The sequence below is a fragment of the Euleptes europaea genome, chromosome 11 (genome assembly GCF_029931775.1).
Source record: "Euleptes europaea isolate rEulEur1 chromosome 11, rEulEur1.hap1, whole genome shotgun sequence".
Classification (NCBI taxonomy): domain Eukaryota; kingdom Metazoa; phylum Chordata; class Lepidosauria; order Squamata; family Sphaerodactylidae; genus Euleptes; species Euleptes europaea.
Genome location: NC_079322.1, coordinates 51,138,431 through 51,159,750, shown reverse-complemented (window position 1 = coordinate 51,159,750; position 21,320 = coordinate 51,138,431). Strand labels below are relative to the sequence as shown.

Genomic DNA, 21,320 nt, shown 5'->3' with positions numbered 1-21,320 from the left:
CATTCAGGGCCATTCAACATCTGCAAAACATCAAGGCCATAGAACAGGTTCCCATCCACGAAATACACCAGGGGGTTTACTCCATATTTTTCACCGTCCCAAAGAAAAATGGGGACTGGAGGGCCATCCTGGACCTCAAGTATGTAAACAAGAGAATGACAAAAAAGCATTTCAGGATGGAAACCTTACGCTCCATTGTGGAGTCACTACGCCCCAATACATTTATGACGGCGGTGGACTTATCCGAGGCCTATCTACATGTGCCCATCCACCCACGACACAAACGTTTCCTCCGATTTGCAATTGGTCCACATCATTTTCAGTTCAGGGCGCTTCCCTTTGGCCTGTCTTCCGCCCCGAGAGTCTTTACGAAGATCCTCGTGACGGTCATGGCAGCTCTCAGACAGGAAGGGATCCAGGTACATCCGTACCTGGACGACATCCTGATCTGCGCTCAATCCAGGGAACAATCCATCCAGCATACTACAACAGTAGTACATGTCCTTCAGGAACATGGCTATATAATCAATTTCAAAAAGAGTTCCCTAACCCCTTCTCGCTCCTTGGTACATCTGGGGGTTCGGATAGATTCTCAGAAAAATTCTCTTTCCTTACCCCCGGAGCGAATTTCCAAAATTATCACGCTAGCATCCTCCGTGATCAGGTCAAAGTCAGTACGTCTAATGAGATTAGCAAAGCTCTTAGGCCTCATGATTTCATGCATTGCAGTGGTACCCTGGGCTCGGTTCCACTCGAGACCTCTTCAGTGGCTCTTAAGACCTTTTCACAAGGACATAGCCAGGAAGAGAGACAGACTCATACGCATGACACAAAAGGCAAAACAAGGATTACGGTGGTGGACACACAAGACAAACCTTCAGAAGGCGAGTCAGTACTTACACGACGAGCCTCTTCAATTATTTACCGACGCCAGTTTGGAGGGTTGGGGAGCCACCCTCAACAGACACATGACTCAGGGTCGCTGGTCCCCAGCCGAGAAAAATCTACACATCAATCTATTAGAGATGAGAGCAGTCAGGTTAGCCCTCCTCAAATTCTCGTCAGTCCTTCAGGGTCACCATGTACTCGTGAGGACGGACAACACAACTACAAAGGCGCACATAAACAAACAGGGAGGGACCAGATCATCCTCCCTCCACCTAGAGGCGGTAGCAATCTTCCCCTGGGCACAGATACACCTCAAATCAATACGGGCAGAACATATAAAAGGGGCTCTCAACACCCAGGCGGACTGGCTCAGCCGTCAGATCGTAGACGAGGGAGAGTGGTCTTTAGATCACGATGCCTTTCAACTAATTATTTCCAGATTTGGCACCCCTCAGGTAGATTTGTTCGCCTCAAACGCAAACACAAGGCTGCCCAGGTTTTTCTCAAGATATTTTCATCAAAATGCAGAAGGAACGGACGCTCTGACCAGTCCATGGCCCAAAGGCCTACTGTACGCCTTTCCTCCGTTGCCAGTTCTACCCAAGGTACTAAGGAAGGTGTTCCAGGAGAAGGCCAATGTCATACTCATTGCCCCCTTTTGGCCCCGCAGACCGTGGTTTGCGACCCTTCAGCAGTTATCAGTCCAACAGCCATGGCGGATTCCAACTCATTGGGGAACACTTCGTCAGGGTCCTCTAATACACCCAGAACCCGCATGGTTTTGCTTAACCGCTTGGCACTTGAAAGGGGACTCCTGTTAGAAAAGGGTTACTCCCAAGAGGTCGCGGACACCATTATAGAGGCACGACGACCGGCCACACGGCGCATTTATAATGCTTCATGGAAGGCTTACGTACGTTGGACTAGAAGGAAAAAGGTCGATCCCATGAATCCTGGGATACAAAACATCTTAGAGTTTTTGCAGGAAGGGGTAAGGATGCAACTATCAGCGTCTACACTAAGGAGACAAATAGCTGCGATTACCACAGTAATACCTACCTTAGAAGGGGTTCCCACATCTAGGCACAAACATATTGTGCCCTTAAAAGGGGTGGCACAGACACAACCTCCAGTTGTCCATCGATTTCCCTCATGGAGTCTTAATTTAGTCTTGAATGCTCTTACCTCTTCCCCTTTTGAGCCTCTCGACTCAGTTCCTTTAAAATTCCTTCGCATGAAGGTTTTGTTTTTGGTGGCCATCACATCGGCCAGGCGGGTATCGGAAATTAGGGCTTTATCCATCAGAGAAGGCCTCTGTGTATTTCATAAGGATAAAGTGGTTTTGAGACCAGACCCCACGTTCCGTCCAAAGGTAAACTCCCCATTCCATAAATCACAGGAAATCAATTTGCCTTCCTTTTGCCCAAGACCTTCCTGTTCTAGGGAGCGCGCCTGGCATTCCCTGGACCTTAGGAGGGCGATCCGGACCTTTATCCGTAGAACTGCTGAGTTCAGGAAGACTGACTATATGTTTATTGGCATTAATAATACCACCAGGGGCAAACAGATGTCAGTGGCAGCAATTAGTTACACCCTCAAACACTGCATCGTTGAGGCTTACAAGGCTAGTGGGAATCCGATACCGGTTGGCATCACAGCCCACTCATTACGCAGCGCAGCCACTACGGCCGCCTTTAACAAACAGGCACCATTAGAAGAGATTTGCAAGGCCGCAACATGGTCTACAATCTCTACCTTCATCAAGCACTACAAGATCAACTCCTGGTCTTCTGCGCAGGCGTCCTTCGGACGAAGGGTTTTGCAGCAGGTAGTGCAAGAAGGTTCGTAACCCACCCGGTAGGGAGCTCTTGAAGGTCCCACTGCTCAAGACGCCTGAAGCCTCAGTGGAGAACGGAGCCTTGATTACTTACCGTGAAGGCTCCTTCTCTCCTGAGGCGAAAGGCGTCTTGCCCTCCCTAATCATACACTGAGCAATAATATCGAACCTTCTCTCTATGAGTTTTTCTAAACAATTACTTATAGAAGTCTTATTTAACTGGAGCGAACTAGAACCTGTAGTTCCCTCTACTGTCTGTTGACGTTATGTATGTTGTTCTTGCTGTTACCCGTTGGTAATGTTATCAGTTTTCAGTTATAGTTCCTGTCTATTGAGCTAGGCAAGCCGGTAACTGGGCTTCTGTAGGCTATTTTCCCACCAGGAAGACAGGAAGTTCGATTTTAGTCCTGCCTTCCCCGGATGGAACAAGGAAAATAACCCACTGCTCAAGACGCCTTTCGCCTCAGGAGAGAAGGAGCCTTCACGGTAAGTAATCAAGGCTCCGTTCTCAGATGTTAGGCATTGGCTTGAACGCCAGATAAGTTTGAAATGCAGCATGTAAACGGAATAAGCATGTCTGAAACCAAATTGGGGTAGCAGTTGGTGGGGGGTTGTGGAGAAGAGAGATAGGAGTCAGGCTCAGCTGAAATGCTGGATTTTCTGTTGGAACTGTGAGATGAAGGGCACAGAAAAATATCCCTGGAATGGCATAAGATGTAAAAAGGAAAGGGCCTTGATGGGGGCAAGATGCTTGAAGGATAATTATTCTGTTTATTGGCTTGGGTAGATCAGAATGTCTAGCAAAGAACTGACTGTCAGTCAGTACTGGATCCTTGGAAATGTCAACTGCTAAATCCTGTATGGATAGAAATGATAGGAATTAGGTGTTCGTCTTCTTGGCTGTGATGTACAGGGTCTTAAGATTTTATTTCAGTTCAGAGAACCAGAATTATAAGTGTTCCTGTGAGCAGAAAACAATACCAAAAACATTTCCCCTCATTTGGTTCAAACTAAAGGTTCCTTACAGCATATCAAAACATGTTAAATCTATATAAACTTAAGAAACTAGGTTACTAAAATTAATATCTGAATATATAATGTTAGTAGAATATTTATTCATTTTTATTCCATTATTTATTTATATTTTAAATGTATCTTTCCAGTATAGTTTTCATACCAGTTTTCATCCAGTATAGTTTTCATACCAAGTTTTCATAAACTTGGAAGTTGTATTTATATGTTTAAACGGAATGTTGCATTTCATGCCTATTTATACTACTTTGGGGACTTGAGTTAAATATGGGATATATAAATACACTAAACAATTAAGTGGGTCTGTTTATCTACTTCAGCTGAAGTAATTATTCCATGCACTAAGTAACATGCACAAGATTCAAACACTGAGTTAATGGCTGATATAACTGGAAATAAATTAAGCAAACACCCATTTTTTCAGAAACTACTGCTACTTTATTAAATAATGCCAATTTTCCTATTGTAGAATATTATTATTTTTTATTCAAAGTAGATATTATTTATACACTGTATGCAACATCTGGGCTTGAGTGAACTGCAATGTATCTGCAGTCTAAGTCATTAACAAGCGAAATCCAGGATAAGATGCAAACAAACAAAAAACTCCAGCTCAGCCAACAAGCATTCGGCACAGAGGACATTTAACTCCTTCAGACAAACCACTTCTGCTTGATTTTTACCATAAGTCAGCACATATTTACCATAAGTCAGCGCGGGAGGGGCTGTGGCTCAGTGGTAGAACATCTGCTTGGCATGCAGAAGGTCCCAGGTTCAATCCCTGGCATCTCCAGTTAAAGGGACTAGGCAAGTAGGTGATATGAAAGACCCCTGCCTGAGACCCTGGAGAGCCGCTGCTGGTCTGAGTAGACAGTACTGACTTTGATGGACTAAGGGTCTGATTCAGTATAAGGCAGCTTCATGTGTTCATGTGGTCATATGGGGGGGGAGGACAAAAGGGTGGGACTTCCCTGAATCCACTGTACGGGTTGGATCAAACCAGCTTTTCTAGTGGAGAAAAATGGGGTCCTCTGACCACCAAAAAAAAGATGTACTGGGGATCATGGGACCTGCATGGCCAAAAAGCCATGCGTAACAAGTGCTGTATAAGGAGGGAAATTGGGAAAGATTGAGTGGAAAGCCAGCTGGATCCAACCTGTATGTCTTTCACTGATGTTTCATCCATGAAATGTAGGGTTGCCAGCTCCGGGTTGGGAAATACCTGGAGATTTTGGTGGTGGAGCCTGAGGAGGGTGGGGTTTGGAGAGGGGAGGGACTTCAATGCCATAGAGTCCAATTGCCAAAGCGGCCACTTTCTCCAGGTGAACTGGTCTCTATCGGCTGGAGATCCGTGTAATAGCAGGAGATCGCCAGCCACCACCTGGAGGTTGGCAACCCTAATGAAATGGTACCTTTTGAATGAATATAGGGAATGGGTCTGTAACAGCTGTTTGATAGATCTAGTAAAAACAACACCTTCTCTTGCCATTAGCAGGAGTTGAAGTGAGTCAGTCTATTGTCCTTACCCTTTTGTTCCGGAATTTAAACTCTTGTGGCTAATGCTGCAGTCACCAGTGGAAAATTCTGCACTAAGCTGCTTTCACTTGAAAGAGAGTTGCTTTAACTATTTTAGTCTCACAGCTTCCTCCACCGTGCGGTGCTGCGGAGATGAAAAGTGGCAGGAGTTGTATTGGAGGGGGGGGGGGTTGACTTGCAACTCCTATGTAGCCTAATTGCTACCTTTAAAAATAAAAGGATACTAGCGGAAGGGGAAGAACCACATGAAGGGGGGGAAAGAAGATGAAAAATAACAATCTTTTCTCCCCCCATCCCCCAGCCACAGTACCTGAAGCACATCCTGCAATTTCTTCTTGCCATTAGCTTGGCATTAGCTGTTTTCCTGACTGCTCTGAAATGGATACCGAGAGCTTTTGAGGCTTTACGCATTTCACAAATAAAGAAAGACGCCCAAGTTCTGCATCAAGAAAAGGCAGGATTCTGTGCCCTATGGAAATTGTTTTTAATTTTTTTTTGTGTGCGTAATTAAGGGAAAGGAGCAAGGATCTATACAGATTTCCTAAGTCCCACTCTCCATCGCTGGAAATGTTAGGACTAGAAATGTGGCAGGTCTGTCATTGGACCTCCCAATATTTTTCATTTATTTAGAAGAAGAAGAATTGTTTTTTATATGCTGACTTTCTCTACCACTTAAGGGAGACTCAAACCGACTTACAATCCCCTTCCCCTCTCCACAACAGGACATCCTGTGAGGTAGGTGGAGCTTGAGAGAGCTCTAACAGAGCTGTGACTTGCCCAAGCAAGAATTGGATCAGAGCCATGGTAGTAGGGGAAGGATGGTTTGACTCTCCACCACACAGTTGCAATTGTTCTTTGCAGGGAGGGGAAACACTGGTACCTGTATGTTTTCTGCAGCAGAGCAACCAGCAGTTTCAGACATGTGTATGCATGATCTAAATTGGAAGCAACCTGGGGGAAGAGCTAAACTATTCTGCAGCAGCGCAATCCTGATCCAACCTACCTCCATGGCTGCTTTTTAATAGAATGAAAGGTTTTGGCTGATCCAGTCATGGTTAGATCCCTAGCATCTCATCTTGGTGAGCCATGATTCAACTGCCTCTCTGACTAATCAGATTTTACTGACTCAGGGCTAGGGACTTACTTTCAAGTAATTGTGCGGAGGTTGTAATAATCTTAGCCACCATGCTGAAAAAGCTCCTGGAAAGAAAATGTAATGTACCATTCCAGATAGTCCTAGTGACTAAAATAAAATGACCGTGGGATAGGGGATAAATGCATCATTCCTCCATTTCTCCTCCGAGGCAAGGGCATCTTATGTGTGGGTGTTTTCCCGCTCTTTCTAGGAGGCAGGACCAAATCAATTTTTCCTGACTCCTTGGCGGGAGAACCACCCACTATCCCATTACAGGCTTGCCTACCTACAAGAGAAGTGCTAAAAACATCAACTGGGAACAGTACAAAAGGTAAGGTTAGGAAACAGGAACAGTTAGAGGGAACAGTTCCCTCTCCACTTGGAAAAGGATTTGGGGTGCATTTTGGGCCAGGAGTTTGATAGGCCCCCAAGCAGAATGTTGTTAGCTTGATAGTGGACTTAGGTGGTCTTGAGTCTATAGTTATGTAGCCATCATGGTGTAGTGGTTAAGAGCGGTGGTTTGGAGTGGTGAATTCTGATATGGAGAACTGGGTTTGATTTCCCCACTCCTCCATGAGTGGTGGAGGCTAATCTGGTGAACTGGATTTGTTTCCCCACTCCTACGCATGAAGCCAGCTGGGTGACCTTGGGCTAGTCACAGCTCTCAGAGCTCTCTCAGCCCCACCTGGAGGTTGGCAACCCCAGAAGTAACCTATAAGTTCATTGAGCAGCACAAGATTAAGTTGCAATTTTTAGCACATTTGTACACAGTAGTAAAAAGAGCCATTTGAGACATGTTTGCATAACCACACACACCTGCACTCTTGCCCTGACTTGGATGGCCTAGGCTAGCCTGATCTCGTCAGATCTCAGAAGCTAAGCAGGAGTGGCCTTAGTTAGTATTTGGATGGGAGACCACCAAGGAATACCAGAGTTGCTATGCAGAGGAAGGCCATGGCAAACCACCTCTGTTAGTATCTTGCCTTGAAACCCCTACTGGATTGCCATAAATTGGCTGCGACTTGACAGCACTTAGCACACACACACTCATGCATATTTGTATACTGTGCTACTCATTGAAAATGTTGAGTTCCCCTGATTTAAAAAAAAATAAATCCCCATACTTCCTGGTAGCATTTTCATTTTGTTTTTCTTCCTGAGGATTCCCATAATGATACAGATGAGGGTAGCAGTTAATTGCATGCAAAGAATAGCTGAAGAAAGAGTCAGTTTTAAGTTTCCAAAAGTTTTTAATAATCTCAAGTGAGTTAGGAATTGCTATTAGACAAGTCGCAAGTTTTTGAACAGCACTTTGCTTAAAAGGATTCAGACAAGGGACAACGCGGAATTTAAAAAAGCAGGGGAGGCAAAATGATGCTCTTCCAAGGCTTGCTGTGGCAAAAAATAGATCTTTTGTGACTATTCTTATAACAATTATGTTCAGGAGCAGACTGTTCCCTCTGCGATGCACTGCTGTTAAGTGCTGCATTAGTTTGCCAACTTTACCATGCAAATACTTGGGAGAGTTCACAGTGAAGAACTCTGAGGTCAATTACCTGAAGATGCAGGCCCTTGCATTTATCTTCAAAACAAGGGCACTGTTCATGAAGTAACTAACATGCCAGTTACCCATTCTGGCTTTGATTGATCCTGTATCCAGTTGCATAATCCCAAACTAACGCCTAGCTTCACCAATATAAATAATGCAATGATTTTCTTTACTACTGCTCTCTGCCTGATGAAGAGCCCGTAAGTTCTAATTTGTATTAAAGACAGATTCAAATAACAGCCAACGTTTGTATTTTCAAAAAAAGTGTGCCCATTGCTTCTTCGTCCCAGCATGCCTTGCTGCAACCTGACATCCCTGTGTACCAGTCTGTAAGCCTCCTCTTCGTTGCCATTTTAAGAGTGCCGCAAATTGAACATTGTGACTTTGCCATGCCCAACATTTCTTATCTCCCCTCCCCGCTGTCTTTTTTGCTTAACCTTGAGCCCATGAGAACAGTTCAGGGAACTTGAAAGCTTGCGCGCTCCCTTGCGCTAAAATCAGATCAAAGCCACTGAGACCCTTGAAGATCCATATGTGGACCTGTAGTGCATTATTAAAATTGGTAAATAGCCACTGGGAACTAGCAATTCAAATCAGGGCTGTGGAAGGGGGAGGGGATAACTATTGCCTCCTGTACTGTTTTCCTGTCCACAGTTGTGCCCCCTTCCAACTACAGAATTGCTGTTTGCCTGTTGGGGAAAACGTGCAGCCAAGAGGTCAAATAGCAGCTAGGGGATATTTGAGGAAATGGCATGGGGGGGAAAGGGTTCGTTTCCTTGTATCGCACAATGTAACCTTGATCTTAGTTGAAGGTATTTTTGGCTGCAGTTGACCAATAAAAACCATGGAGAGATCTTGTCACAAATCTAGTATCTTATATATCCGTGTTGGCGAACCTATGGCACGCGTGCCACTTCCGGCACGCGTAGCCCTCTCTGCCGGCACGCGCGGTTCCTCCAAGCCGCTGGCCTTTCCGGCTCTGCCCCTCCCCGGATGGGGGAGGCTGTAGCCCAGGGGTGGGGAACCTCCGACATCACTGGCGGTGGCGGCGAGGCCGAGCCGGGCGGGGGATCCTCCTCCTGCTGCTGTTCACCCCGGGTGGGAGGCGGCCGGGGGGGCCAGCCCCGTGCACAGGCGAAGGGCGCGGTGGCAGGGCTGGTGGCTGGCGAGCCGCGGGGCAGGAAGTCAGACGGAGGCTCTGGGGTGCCTCCTTCCCCTCCCTCGCTGGCAGCGGGCCCGGCTGGGCAGGGGCAGCTGTCAGCAGGGCAGGACACCGAGCCTCCGCGGGAAGGGAAGGGTCTCCCAGCGCCCATGCGCTGCGGGCTGTTCTGCGCACGCGCCCCCCTTCTCTGCTGCCAGCTGAGGGGTGGGTGTGTGTGTGTGTGAGAGAGAGAGAGAGAGAGAGAGAGAAGCGGGAAGGCTTTCCTGTCTCTGGCCATTCATGCATGGGATGTTTTGCCTTGGATTTGCCGCTCTGTAGATGCACATTTTCCCCATCCAAATTCTCAAAAATCATCAGTAAGTCCCCATGCAGAGTTTTGAGAATCCGGATGGGGAAAATGTGCATCTGGAGAGTGGCAAATCCAAGGCAAGGTTCGCCATCACTGTTATATATGGTTGAAAACTTGGTATTTCAGATACAGGTAGTTTGATTTAGTCTTTGTTGGACTCTGTGCAATTTGAATATGAATTTGGTCAAAGATCATTAGGCAGTTGTTAAGTTTTTTCCTCAGGCACTTCTATGCCACTTTCAGTTCTAGCGGGTTTGGGGAACAAGATCAGGTTATACCTGAAAGTCTCATCTATAATCAATTTTGAATGGATGATTTCTGCATGCTTGTGTTGTGTTTGTAGAATGTATAAAGCATGAATGCTAATTTTTAAAACCCCACTTAACTATATATTAGAAGCAACTCAATGAATGTCACTGGAGATTGGAACTTAATGGACTTAATTGACTTCTAAGATAAGTGTTGTGTGCTGTGGTTGTGTGTTTTGTTTTGTCTTTTGGTTATTTAAAAGTCACTAGCTGTTTTCTGTCTAACCCCACCCACTCTGTTTCTGGGTACCAGCCAATTTCTGTTTCCAGTGATGACCCATTATAGTTCCTTGAATTTGAATTTTTGTCCCTATCTTTTCCATCAAGCCTCTGTAGCATGCCATATGTTGTGTTATAAAATAAAAGCTGCTGTTCCTATAACAAGTATACTTTCTGTAACAAAAAAACCAAAAACCCTTCAATGCACTAGCCTTGGGGTTGACAGATCCCAGAGTTCTAAAATACCTTTTAATTTGCATATGATGCACTTTATCGCTGCACCATTTGGTCAGGCCACTCTTTGTATCTAAATAGCGTTCCTATTTTAAAATCACAATCTGCTAATGTGCAAGAGTGAATCTATAGAGAGACATACTGCATTCCTCCCTTATATCTGGATGCTGCACAAAAGCTGGGTTTGGGCTCTTCAAAACTGGTAAAAGAGGAGTTCAAACTGGGACACATAAGTTAGTCTTGAACTGGTGCTGTCTGAAACAATGGCTGTTACCGCACTTGTATTCCCAGCGATGTATTAAGAGTTTGGAAATGTTAGAAAAAATACTGTTCGCACTTTCTATGTATTCCCGCCGATGTATTTAGAGTTTGAAAATGTTATAAAAAATACTGTTCGTACTTTGTTTGGCCCCTTTAGCTGTGAAGACGACTTCCAACCATTTATAAGCCGTGGTATCCAAAAACCCTTTTAAAGCGATGTTTTTTACAACATTTTCAAACTCTTAATACATCGCTGGGAATACAAAGTGCGGTAACCCCCTATATTGTGTTACTACATTCTCATTTTATTGTATGAGATCACTGAGTAGAAGAGGGAGGGAAGCTGGGTGCCTCACAGAGCAATCCTATGCAGAGTTACACCCTTCTAAGTCCTTTGAAGTCAGTGAGCTTACAAGGGTGTAACGCTGCATAGGATCACACTGTTAAAATACCTACTTTCTTGCTGAGATTTCAACAGATCGAATGTTAGGTCACTGTTTTAGGGAAATTGAGGTTCTTCAGCCGATTATTAACTAGTCTTCGACCTGCACTAGCTGTATGTGTTGGACTCAGTGAGATAGCCACAATTTCCAGAAGTTAATCAGTCCAGGATGCCTAGGATACAGTTATGTTTTGTTGACTTTGTGTTGGGCTTACGGAATTATCCTGCGTTGTAAATGGGGCTGGATTCTTTGACTTGTGAAATAAAAAAATGGTTCTCCAGTAGGTCATGCAGTGTAGAGGTGCTGCGAATTTCACTGTGAACATGTGCGATGGTTGAACTTACTTTGTTCAAAGGTAGCAATCAGATGTGAGCCAATCACTTGATCTCTTTGGTTCATGTCAAGCAGGTGCAAATGCTGCTGAATTAGTTTTTACAGGGTTTTCCCAAAACTGTGCATGCGCAAGGACGCTGCTGATTCAAACTGGTTGGCAGCCACTGTCAGAACCAATCCCAACAGCAGTTAGCATCACTAAGGGTAGAATTTTATTGAACCAGAGCATTTATTAATGACTGATTTATAGGATTTGTGAGTGATCTGAACTGGTTTGCACCTGGCTTTCTGAAGCTGTGCATACGCAAAGACGTTGCTGATTCAAACTGATTGGCAGCCATTAGTGTCACTCAGGACTACTTAGGTGAACACCAAAGGATAGGATTTCAGTTTCAACTGAAGGGTAAAAGCACAACATTTATTGATGACTTATTTATGTGATTTATGAGTGATCTAACTGTCTGAACAGTTGCCTGCTGAGCAGAGCAGTTATTTAACAGGGATGGACAGGTAGGCCTCAGTCAGGCTGTGAGAGAACCTGCATGTGTGAAAAGCCAGCTGTGTTTTACTACATAGTAAGGGTTACAGTTAAACAACCTGTCTAACACCCATAAACAGACTGATAAACTATCAAAGTGATTGTCAAAAAAAATCATGTATTGGTTCGCAACTGGTAAACATGACATGGGCTGAACCAGTGGGTATTCGTGCATCCCTAATGTAGAGTAAAATACTCATATGAGATATAGAATAATCAGACATAATCAGTAGGCAATCCTTCCTTAATTTGACAATGTTGTTTGTGTTTGAGGGCCAAACCACATATGAATGGGCAGGATTTTTTTAAAGTGTAAAATAGTCGAAGGAGGTTGAGGTCGGGAATGGAGGCCCAATAGTGGCCTTAGCCTTCTTGCCATTTTTGTTTTCAAAATCACCTTGCCCAAGCGATTTCCTGTGTGTGTGTGTGTGTGTGTGTGTTGATTGAAGGGGAAAAGGGGTTAAATAGCCCTTGCACAAGTTAAATATTGGAGCAGATTTACACCTGCTAGGACCTATCCACACTCGTTCAGCCTAATGTCAGCGCAGAGCAAACTGTATGCATGTACCGTAAGAAGCTCCATCCACACAACCAAAAACCTTTGGTAAGGTAGCTTTCCCAGTTCTGTAGATGAACCCTATGTTCATATAGTTTGTGTTCTAGTTTTAGGATGCATATGTGTATATATGCCAATGTTAGGATGAATATGTCTAGGTAAATTAGTGCCATAATTCTATTCCCCCATCTGCGTTTATTTGTTGTACATAATGGCATATGTAGAAGGCTACAATGGAATAGCCATAGTATAGGGGAGGGAAATGTCTGGTTGCTCCATTGTGAAATGTATGTAGTCTTTTCAGTGCTGGTGTTTGGCCTTCCCATAGTACTGCCTCTGTAGGATCTGACTGAGAGAAGTAGCCAAGCCAAGATCACTTCATTATTGAGTACTGTCACTGCTATGTTATTTAGGAGGCCTGTTATTTATATATTTAGAACATTTATTAGCTGCTTTTCTCCCTTGCGTTACTCAAGGCAGCTTACAACATAAATAAAATGATTATAAAAAGCACAATAAAAACAATATAAATAAAATTACATCTATTTTAAAAAAAAATCCATAAAAATCACAATTTAAAAACTCCAGTTCGAACTGCCAATAATAAAAAAATGAAATTAGTCAAATGCAATCCTAAATCTGTCTTCAGCTGCCTCCTGAAGATCGACAGCGAGCGAGGCTGGCACACCTCCCTGGGGAGTTTATTCCATAATTGTGGTGCTGCCACTGGAAAGGCCCTCTCTCAGGTGTCTACCAGATGAGCTCTTTGATTGATGGGACAGTCAGGAGTGCCTCTTCCTTGCAGTCTTAATTCCTGGGCAGGAACATATGGGAGAAGGTGACCTCTTTGTCAAGCAGCACTCAAGCTGCGAACCTGGATTTTCAAGGGGAATATGATCCTATCCGACACAGGAGAGATCTTGAGTCCGTGATCTGCCTTTCTACTAACCCAGAGAACCCCTGTCTTGTCAGGATTAACTTTCGGCTTGTTCTTAACGTGTGCCGTGTGGTTTCAAATGTGATTTGGGTTTTCTAAAAAAAAAAGATACTGTGGCAGGTGGTATCCTTGTTTCAGCCCTGTAAACTATGCCATACAAATATAATGAAATGTAGAAAACTGGTTTTGGTATCTCTGTACTCACATTAAGCTGTAAAATAATGCTGTGTCTTCTGAAGGCCAGATGGTGTGTGCTGGCACTGCACATCCATGTGTGAAGATGTGCCAGTTTCTCTAGCCAGGAAAAAAAAAAGAGGAGGGGAAGATATTGGCGTAACTATAAACTCTGTATGGAACATAAAGATATTGCCTTCTAGGATAAAAATATTAGATGCTCTGAGTATTTAATATATTTAATATCCCTGTAATTGAGATACCAGCTTTGTTCCCGCTCACCTGGACCCTCGCCACCAGAAAAGGACCAGTTTCCCCCAGGAGGAAGACTCAGCATGTGCAGATTCATAGTCCTCCACCTCAGTTTGGCAGATAATCACACAAGTGCTGTACATTTTTTTTAGCATATGTTCCAAATAAAAATGACAAATATGTGCACCAGCTGTGCAGTGTCACAAATTAAAAGTAAAGCAATCTGCCATGGTGTCTGTCTGTCAGCATAGCTCACTCGCAAAATCTGTGTGCATGTTTAATTGTTTTAAGGTCCTGTCCTGACATGCACATTTATCTAAGCAGAGTGTAGGAGAAGCACTGAATAGTTAAATTGTGGAACTCCTTGCCCCAGGATGTGGTGATGGCTTCCAACTTGGAAGGCCTTAAGAGAGGAGCGGACATGTTCATGGAGGATAGGGCTATCCATGGCTACTAGTAAAAATGGGTACTAGTCATGATGCATACCTATTCCCTCCAGGATCAGAGGAGCATGCCTATTATATTAGGTGCTTTGGAACACAGGCAGGATAATGCTGCTGCAGCTGTCTTGTTTGTGGGCTTCTTAGAGGCACCTGGTTGGCCACTGTGTGAACAGATTGCTGGGCTTGATGGACCTTGGTCTGATCCAGCATGGCTTTTCTAATGTTCTTATGTTCTTAGAATGAACAAAAAAGACTGAAATGGACAAAAAATTAGGTACGGTTTTGTGGGCTAGTACCATGTTAGACTGTCTCACAACAAGTTCTTCTCAGGTTCTGACCAAACCTAGGTAAAATGGCTAAGGTAGTTCTTCTCAGGTTCTGACCAAACCTAGGTAAAATGGCTAAGGTAGTTCTTCTCAGGTTCTGACCAAACCTAGGTAAAATGGCTAAGGCTGCAATCCTAAGGATACATACCTGGGAGTAAATGCCATTGAACACAGTGGGACTTTATGTTTAAGAAAACATGCTTAAAACTGCGCTGAATAGGCTTTTTCTATACATGTTCACTGATGGTAGATCATGATGGGTTTGTATTAGTCTGTCAATAGCAGTAGAAAAGAGCAAAAGTCCAGTAGCACCTTAAAGACTAATGAAATTTCTGGCAGGGCATGAGCTTTTGTGAGCCACAGCTCACTTCTTCAGATACCGTACCCTGCCAGAAATGTTAGTCTTTAAGGTGCTACTGGACTCTTGCTCTTTTCTACTGATGGTAGAGAAAGCAATAAAACATTCAGCATGGTAATAACTAACCTACCAACAACCCACGCACTCGGTAATCCTGAGCTCTTGCAGACCAAAGTGCTCATGTATGAAGTATTAAGCTGAGATCCAGGCAGCTCCTTTAACAGTTGAGAGACCCTCACAAATGCACCAGAGTTCCTGAACTCTATATTTTAATTGCACGCAAGAGCATAACTTGCTCATAAACTGGTAGCGAGGGCACCATGCAATTAGTTTTTCATTTTCAAAATTATCAGCAGATAATTCAATTCAGAAAAGCTTTATGGAAAAAAAATCAAAAAAGAGAGGGAAGGGAGAAGAACAGGCATATACAGAAAGCGAGATATGGTCATTCAGACCATAAGCCAAAAAACTCTGATTGAAACTCTAAATATGCATGCGGAGTAGGGTTGCTAGGTCCCTCTTTGCCACTGGTGGGAGGATTTTGGGGTGGAGCCTGAGGAGGGCGGGGTTTGGGGAGGGACTTCAATGCCATAGAGTCCAATTGCCAAAGCAGCCATTTTCTCCAGGTGAACTGATCTCTGTTGGCTGGAGATCAGTTGTAATAGCAGGAGATCTCCAGCTACTACCTGGAGGTTGGTAACCCTAATGCGGAAGCATTTCTGAGACTTCCCCTGCTAAGAAGCTCTCCTGTGCCTCTGGGCAATCATTTGTGAACCTTTGGGCAGCATCAGAAGCAACTGAGTCATTGCACAAAAAGAGGCTGTTTGGGTCACGGTCCAGAAGTTTCCTTTGAAAAAGGAAAAGCTTCTGGTACTCTTGGTTTAACAAAGATAAGCTGGGAATTTTATCGCTGGTAATTGCTGGACTAAAGGAGTTCACAAGGAAGGGATGTTTCTCCTGGATCTTTGTGTGCCTCCTTGCCTTTGTGTGACAAAAACAGCAAGTTACTATACCCAGCAAAACACTGTTTTGTATAATGTTTGTTTTCATAACGTGCTCTGAATCTGGAAGCACTTTCATAATTTCATTTTACGATCTGGATATTTTTGAACAAAGGTGGAGGTGGGGAGAGATTGACAGTGCTGGGGATTAATCATTTGTAGCAGTCAGTGACCCTCTGTATATCATTAACACCATGTGCATGCAAGGAAGGGCCTTTGAAATGTTAAACTTGCAATGCCTCATTTGCATTGTTCCATTAGGATGGTATGCTGAAGCACCAGCTAATTTGGCCTAGCTCTTTTTTGCTTGAATTCTTTGTCTGTGCAAAACGATAACCTATCTTAAGAAGAATCTGATCAAGAGATGCTCATGAGGGGCCTTTCTGATTCCCAGTGTGGATGGCCATTAAAAAAGCTGTTGAGGGGAATGAATTCACGTTCAGCTAAGGGGCTGGAAGGGATGCAGTGATTAAGGCAATGCACTGCCTACTGAAGATAAAAAGAAATAATGAGCAGATGTTGCCTTCTCCCAGCCCCATCAACCATGCATACTACCTGACCAGTACCATTAAAAACCTTCTTTTTAAACAAACCAAAAAACAAAACAGCGCCTTGTTTGATTTTTGTTGGTATTTAGATCTTTGTAATGTGTAATTGTAATAGTACGATATGTAGAAGTTTCATTTATAATGTTTTAGTGGCATTTACAGACACTTCAGCTAGGGAAGCACCTTTCTGAAAGTGATCATTTTCCCATTTTATTATTGCAGCATCAGTTTGCATTTAGGCTGCTGCTTTTCATTTCTTTTTTTAATGCAAGTGCACTGCGTACTGAATTATGGATAGATTTTTGAGAAAGGCGGAGGGTTTCATTAAACAGCACTTGAAGGAACAGAGAAATATCCACATACATAAAATGCAGTGAGGATTTTTCTGCAAGCTTTTGTTTTTCTGAGATTTAAGAGATTTGAAAGTTCCTGACAGTCATAAGTAAATCAATGCAGAGGGCCATACTGGAAGGGAAGGGTTTTGTTTTTGGGCGTTCTTGGTGGTGGTTTTTTCCCTACCTAGTAACAATTTAATGATGTGATGGGCCTGGAGGCAATTTGGAAACTGTCAGTAAAATTGTCTGGAAATTCTGTAAACAGACAAATTGCATGGCTTTTGGGATATCTTCAGTTTGGCATCTGCACCTTTTCTGGCAGCCGTAAGATCTTTCTAGTTGTACATTTTGGCCCCAATTTCTGTGTTCTTTTTTAAAGCAGATTTTATAATGGGAAATTTTATTTAGATCAGAGTTTTCCATTAGTGTAATTCACTTATGACGACAAGCTACAGGGGCAGCCCATTCCTGAAGGGGGGGGGTAGATCGTGGTGGCTGCGCCGCACCTCCACAGAGGCTTCCCGGCCGTCAAAAAGGCATTTTAAAAGTTTAAAAATGGATTAAAAGAAAATGGCCCCATTGAAAAGGTGGCGCACCAAAAAAGATGGTGCAGCAACGCCGCAGTGTGAGGGGTGAAAGGGGTAGGAAGCTGCCTAAGGGCAGCCCCCCCCCCAGGAATACCCCCCATGCTAGTGTAGGCTTTCCCTTCTGGGAATTTCCTGCGGGTGTGGCAGAGTTGGCGGCGGGATCTGGCGCAGCTCTATGGCTCCACAGCGGCGGCGGTTTTGCCCACAGGGTACCTGTTATACTGGGATAAGTGGGCACTTACGCCAGCGCGGGGTCACACCAGCTCCTAAGGAGCTTCGCTTCCCCTTCAGGATTGTAGCCTTAATGAAGGGCAATTATGGTTTGTTACAATGGCTAAATTGGTAAACCGTGGTTTGCAGAAGGTTCAGCTAGCCAGCAATCAGGAAATCAGGGTTTGAAGGGAGTTGGAGACCAGGGTTTCTCCTTCTAACTATGGTTTGGTTGACATCTGATTGACAGACAGTAGAAAACTATTATTACAAGTGGGCAGTGCATATGTGCTAGCTGAATGAGCTGATGAGCTGGAAGAGAACTCTCAGGGAAAAAAAGGTCCCTTAAAAGTTCTCCAAGACAGCCCCTAAATGCTTTGCTGATTCCAAGTCAAGCCATTTCCATCTTCCTAGTGCAGTGATGGTGAACCTTTTAGAGACGGAGTGCCCAAACTGCAACCCAAAACGCACTTATTCATCGTAAAGTGCCAACACGGCAATTTAACCTGAATACTGAGGTTTTAGTTTAGAAAAAAACAACTCATACGTTAACATCTTATGCTCACAAGCTTAAGATGATCCAAACAAAGTAAGGAAAGCAATCCCAAGTGCTTTCATTGACTTAAAATTATTTGGCAGAGAATTCCACACATTAAGGATTTCATTTTCAGAACTAACTGTGCTATCCTTTGTCATCCATAAAATTAAATCATGGCAATGACTGACAAACACCATTTTCCCCATCTGCATTCTCAGAACTCTGCAGGGGGGCTTATTGTTGAGTTGTGCATCTGGACAATGTGCATCTCAGTGGCAAGTCCAAGGCTAAACCTTCCTTTCACAAATAGACAACAACCCCCCCCCCCCATGCAGTTTTGTGAATCTGGATGGGGGAAATGTGCATCTCAGTGACAAGTCCAAGGCTAAACCTTCCTTTCACAAATGGACAACAAACCCCCCCATGCAGTTTTGAGAATCTGGATGGGGGAAATGTGCATCTCAGTGGCAAGTCCAAGCGAAAGAGCCGCCCGCCGCCAGACTCCCGCAAGCCTCCCGCCGCCCCGCCTCAGCAGCAGCGCCGCTGCCCCACCCAGGCGCCGCTCTGGACCCGCCGCCGCCACCGGCCGCTCATGCTCGGCCCCGAGGGCTGCCCTGCCGGCCACACAGCTACGCCCACCGAGTCGCCCCCGCGACAAAGTTGGCTGCGGCACAGCGGAAACGTGCGCCAAGGCCGCGAGGAGGGGCGGAGAAGGGGAATGGGCAGCCAAGGGGGCGGAGGAGGGGGCGGGGGCGAATCGGCGGGCGTAGCGGTGCGGCCGGCAGGGCAGCCCTCGGGGCCGAGCATGAGCGGGCAGCGGCGGGTCTGGAGCGGCGCCTGGGTGGGGCGGCGGTGCTGCTGCTGCTAAGGCGGAGCGGGGCGGCGGGAGGCAGATGGCGTCGAGGCCGCGAGGAGGGGCGGGGGGGCCCGGCGGCTCCACGCGTGCCCATAGAAAGGGCTCAGCGTGCCGCTTGTGGCACGCGTGCCATAGGTTCGCCAACACGGTCCTAGTGCAATGGAACAATGGCTCTATCTGTGGATTCCTCCACCCCAAACTGCCCACCTAGGAATGGTGCTGGTTCAGAAAAAGCAAATTATATATGTGTTTGTACATATAATGTATTTTTTCGGAGAAGAGGATTTTATCTGTTTCTTATTTTACTTTTAGTCTGCATTAGAGGGAGGATGTACTGGTTCAGAAAGGAAAGACACACCCCTGCCCCTGTTCACGAATACCCCATCACTTGGGTGTAGGGTAAAATCAAGGTAAGAATTGAAAAAAAGCTTCCCAGAATGGGTCAATGTTGAAGAGAGACTTTTTGCTCACATGCCTATAAGACATTGCTTACCCCAGGCTTTCCATGTGGTAGATCTGTGAGGCTTGGGATCGCATTCCACGAAGCAGTTCCATGTCACCTCCCTTTGCACCTTTTTTTCCTGTTTCCCTGTTAGTTTCTAAATCAGTTTTATCCTTTATGCACTGGTTTTCTGGTGGGGGGCGTCACGTCATTTGTGACGTCTTGGATGATCGTGTTGGATGCTCCACCCCACTTCCTCCTTATTTGTTTTTGGTGTTTTTCGCATGCGCTCTAGCACTTATGCGCACTACCATTAAACGAGAAAGACACTATTGTGCCTACATAAAGTCCATTCTGCCTGCTATAATTGGTCACTGCGGCCATTATTTTATTTTGGAAAAGGTGCCTCCATTGTTTCCTGAGATTCTCAGATCTCAACTTCAAGCTAAACACCGTTTTGATTGCACGTCGGAGAATCTCTGCGCTTGGATTACATTCATTGAACTTCTTGATGGAACCACAGCATTTTTTCTTGATAGCATCAAGAAAACTTTCAGATTGTTCTGTGCATGTACCTTCTCTGGATGCAGATTAGGCACATGTCTTTTCACAAATCGTTGCAGCATACAAAGCTAAGAGCAGCAGCTAGACTGGCTGTGCTGCCGGACGGCGTGGCTCGCCACTCACAGGCAGTACGGATGTGGTGGTATGTTCTTGCTTGCATGCCTGTTCCACATCGTTATTGAGTTTACCCCAGGAGCAGGGACCAGTGGGAAAATTATGTGCTTCCATGGTGGAGTGATGAACAATGACTATACAATTTCCTTTCCTGGCTGTTTTTATCAGGAAAATCCCGCTGAGTCATTCAGGATCAGGTGCTGTCATGGCCCCAGGCTCCGTCATGTCCGAGGAAGAATCAGAACGATTAGCAGTCTCTCCGGAGACTGCAGTGGCCGAACCTCTTGAAGCAGCAGATGATGAGAAAGAGCCGATAGAAGCAACAAAGCCGACAGAGGGGTTGCAGGTCCCCTCTGAAGAATGTTCTCCAGGAGAACAAAGACGGAGGTAATGAGCGACCAATGCAGGTCAGCACGCCTCCAAGCGAGGCAGTGAGAGTTAACAGCTGCAGAAGAGGACAGTGATTAATTGCCACACCCGCCTCGTTCTGGAAACCGGCCTGATTTATGGAACAGGAAGACAGACGCAGTTTGTGGAAGCAACTTACTGATCTCTGGCATCAGACCCTCCACTTCAGATTGCCCTGCCTGCTTTTGACTTCGGCCTGGACTTAGAACTACGGACTGCCTTGCTAGTGACCTTGAACACGACTGCCTACTCAACGACGCTATTGCCTCTCTCCTGATAAGTACTCCCCCGGCTTGATTTCTAGACTGGACTTGACTTGTGCTTTCCCCACTATCTCTCCCACCTGGTGCAGCCAGCTGGCTGCAAAATCAGCAGCAGCTTCAGTTTCCTCCCCCTCAGCGACCTGCCACATGCTTCCTCAGCTCTCCCTGCACCGTGCTGCAGCCCTGCCTGCCTGCCCGGCCAGTACAGGTGCAACTCATCAATGGCTAAGCAGCCTAGGTTGCTGGCAGCTATGATCCTGTGGAGACACAAGCTCACAGGCAGAGGCTGACCAATGCTGGGCTGCCAACTATGTACTATGGTGCCAATCCTGTGCTTTTCTATGGGCCTGCCATCTCCGGTGTTCCAAGGGCTCTGGCAACCCTGGCAACTGGCAACCCCAGATCCCAGTTTCGGATCCCAGGCTGTGGGGCTGAGGGCATGGCGCGCTGACTTTTGCCTGAGACTCCCTCTCTGCATCTGATGGAGTCTCTACCTTGTCTGCCAGGTCTTCCTGCAGCATCTGAGGGCTGGGGAGCCAGCTTGGTGTAGTGCTTAAGAGCGGTGGTTTGGAGCGGTGGACTCT

General features: G+C 45.4%; 1 protein-coding gene across 4 annotated transcripts in view; it reads left to right on the top strand.

The window, feature by feature from the left end:
• Positions 1-21,320, top strand: part of PPP1R9A (protein phosphatase 1 regulatory subunit 9A) — a 150,120-nt gene that overhangs the window by 7,403 nt on the left and 121,397 nt on the right. The window lies entirely within an intron of this gene.